The sequence below is a fragment of the Gossypium arboreum genome, chromosome 4 (assembly GCF_025698485.1).
Source record: "Gossypium arboreum isolate Shixiya-1 chromosome 4, ASM2569848v2, whole genome shotgun sequence".
In the NCBI taxonomy this organism is placed as follows: domain Eukaryota; kingdom Viridiplantae; phylum Streptophyta; class Magnoliopsida; order Malvales; family Malvaceae; genus Gossypium; species Gossypium arboreum.
Window position 1 is genome coordinate 111,280,562 of NC_069073.1, and position 3,552 is coordinate 111,284,113.

The 3,552-nt window shown below is 34.3% G+C and overlaps 1 long non-coding RNA gene across 1 annotated transcript; it reads left to right on the forward strand.

Moving 5' to 3' along the window:
• Positions 1-610: 610 nt before the first annotated feature.
• On the forward strand, positions 611-2,039 carry LOC128291477 (uncharacterized). Its single transcript, XR_008281269.1, has 2 exons — positions 611-756; positions 1,676-2,039. It is a non-coding gene; the product is annotated as an uncharacterized LOC128291477 (long non-coding RNA).
• The last annotated feature ends 1,513 nt before the right edge of the window (positions 2,040-3,552 follow it).

Consider the following 3,552-nt stretch of genomic DNA (forward strand, 5'->3'; position numbering starts at 1 on the left):
AAAAAGAAAAGAAAAAGAAAAGAAAAGAGAGACAAATTTAAATAGTTGAATGAAAATTTTGTAACTTTTCATAAACAGGTGATTAAAAAAACATAATTAAATGACTATTTTATAGCATTTTATAATTAAGTCTGTAACGCCCCAATTTTCGGGAATCCTGTGAATGTTGGCAAAGGTTTAATTATGTTAGTGGGCCTCTAGAAAGCCCAAGCTTAAGATAGAACCCGGCAATTTTAGTTAATTTTTGTTCCATAAGAAAAAGGGGGTGAAATTATGAAATAGGACCTATGTGAAAATGTTTGAAAATGCTATAGGCTAATTTGTAGTGGCCAAACAAATAGGAGTGCAAAATAGGAGGATTTGCATGACAAACCTCCCATTTTACATGAAGTGGCCAACCATCATGTTGTTGTAGACAAAATGTGCACTTGATATCCATAATTTATGGTACAAATTGATACAAATTGATAATAGGTTAGGTAAATGTTCCATGATAATGGGTTAGGTAAATGTTTCATGATAATAGGTTAGGTAAATGTTCCATGATAATGGGTTAGGTAAATGTTTCATGATAAGAATATCATGTCTTTTGTATTAAAGAATTAAATGGATGAAATATGAAGTTTTATTAAAAGAAAAAGGGGTGAAAAGAACAAAGTTTTGTCCATCTTTGTTCATCATAGCTGAAAGTTAGAGAAGAGAAAGGAGAGGAGAAAGCTCTTGAGTATTCGGTCATTAGGAGGAGGAAAATTGAAGGTAAGTTCTTGGTACCTTGCTTCTATTTTGAGGTTCATGAGTTCTTCTTGATTCTACCTTAACTCTTGAAGTATATTTTGATTTTTAGTTGTGTTGTGAGCATTTGATCATGAATTAAAATGAAGGAAATGGTTGTTGTTTCATGTTCTTTTGATGAAAAATGGAAGATATGTGAAGTTGAGCCAAACAAATGAGCATGCATGTACCTTAGATGCTAAAGGGAAAAATCGGCTGAAATGTTGTGCTTTAAAATGATGAAATGGAGATTATGCTTAAGTAAAAATCATAGATATGTGATGATTGATTGGTGATATACATGTTTAAATAACATGCATGCAAGATAGGTGTATGAAAGAGTGATTTGGTAATAAATCTGCTTGGGACAGCAGCAGTAACGTGACTTTGGAAAATCACCATAAATTGTGGGAAATGAATTAGAAGCTGAATAAATTATGTAATTAAAGCTTAATGAGTCTAGTTTCAAATGAAATAAACTATAACATATTTTGAATTCTGTACAATGAGAAATTTGATTCGTAATGAAGAGTGGTCAGATTAGTCAAACAGTGAAACATGGGAAACTTTGAGAAAATTCTGGTATTGATTGGCTAAACCAAAAATTCTTAAAATTTTATGGATAGAAGATATATGAGTCTATTTCCAGGGAAAATTAACGGCACTTGATTTGGAGTTTCGTAGCTCTAGTTATAAATGATTTAGTGACTGTTGCTCAGAAAGACAGCTTGCAGTGAAATTATGATTATGTGGTAAACATTGACAAAAATTTGTTAATGAGTTGCTTATTGATTTCTTATAAGCTTACTATGATCTGTAGGTGTGGTTGACCGAATATTGTAAGGGGTTAATACGTAGTTTGTATTTGAATAGTTAGATTAACGTGTTAGTAATCCAATTGTAGGCGGTTCGTGTGTGGATCTCGTCAGCATATCGTCGCAAACAGGTGTGTAACTAACACCCTCTTTCTTAGTCTGGATCGGCAAAAGTCGAAAAGCCGAAATGCCGAAAACCGGTATTTTGTAGATTTGCGAGTGTGCGAATGCTCGTGAGATAAATCGATTAATGTTTTTGGTAAGCTGCAAAATTTGGACTGTAAAGTGCACGATTTCTGTGCCCTCGATATTTTTGGGCTTAATGGGCCAAAATTGGAATGATGGGCCAACGGGCCCAATTCGGTAAGAACCCTCGGTACGTGATTCTGTTAGTACGTGAAAAGTAGGAATATGCATGAAAAACCCTAAAATAGATAAATTACTGAAATACCTTTAAAAGTGAAAAATTTACGCTTTACCCCTAGGAGATAAATTACCAAATACCCCTAGGTTAAATTGACCTAAATGCATGTTTGATGTTGTTATTTCTGCATGCCATGTTGTTATTATCGATGCATGGACTGGGATATTGACGGAGGAAGTACTAAAAGTGGCTTGTCCACGATCTTGGAGGCTTTGCCTCAATTTATTGATAATCGAGCAAAGAAATCTGCAAGCTGTGGAGTGTTAGGTGGGTGGGTTGAGCTATCCCCACATAGAGTGTATGGCTGGTATGCGGGTGGAGTGTAGTGGTTGGTGGGTTGAGTAGTCTCCCAAATGGGCTTGCATATGTTTCTTGATGTTGCATGTATTTTGAAATGGGCCTATGGGCCATCTTGTTATCTGAATAAGGGCTAAGGCCCGGTTTATTATAATCTGAAAAGGGCTCGCCCAATACCACTATTACCCAAATGGGCTTGCATATGTTTCTTGATGTTGCATGTATTTTGAAATGGGCCTATGGGCCATATCATTATCTGAATAAGGGCTAAGGCCCGGTTTATTGTAATCTGAAAAGGGCTCGCCCAAGACCATCACACTGAATGGGCTTAGGCCCAATAGGCTTGAGTGACTTGGGCTTTGTGTAGAAGCCCAAATTGCCCGGACCCGATTTCATCAAAACCCAACCAAACCTCTAAACCCACTAAAACCCTTAACTCATGACCCATTTACATCTACCCAAACCCATTACAAAACCTAAACATTAAACCCAATTCAAAAGCCCATTAAGCCCCCAAAAAAAAACCTAATCCAAAAAAAAAAAAAAGAAAAACCTAACCAAAAAAAAAAAAGAAGAAAAAAGAAAAACCTAACCAAAAAATAAAAATAAAAAAACCTAGCCACCTAACCACTTTCCCACTTGCCCCATTTTTCCTCCCATTGTCTACCACCACCACCTACAAAATAGAAAAAAATAATAGAAAATCATGTAAAAATGGCTATAAAAAGCCATTCAAAATCATGTAAAAAGAAAGGAGGATTTTACAAAGATTGAAAAAAAACATAAAAATCCTTCAAATTTTGAACACAAAAGAAACATCAATAAAAAGGTTGCATCTTTTTTTTTTCCTCTTCTTTCAATTTTTTCTTCTTTTTGTATTGTTTTTTCTTTCTTTATATATACATATATTTTAAAAAATTTAACTTTTCCGCCACGTGTGCGGTGGCATGGTGATGGTCGACGACGACGGCGGCGACCTCACGATCAACGGTGACCGCCCCCTTGGCCGGATTTCCTTTCCCCTCCTTCTCTCTTCTTTCCCCTTCTTTTTTAGGTATTTTATATATATTATGTATATATTTTTAATGCCATTAGTTATATATTTCTTATGTATATATTCTTAAATACTATTATATACATATATATATATATTTTAAATACCATATTGTGTATATATTATTATTACAAATTATTACTATTGCTAGTATTATTATAACTATTATTATATTAGTGTATATTTTATGT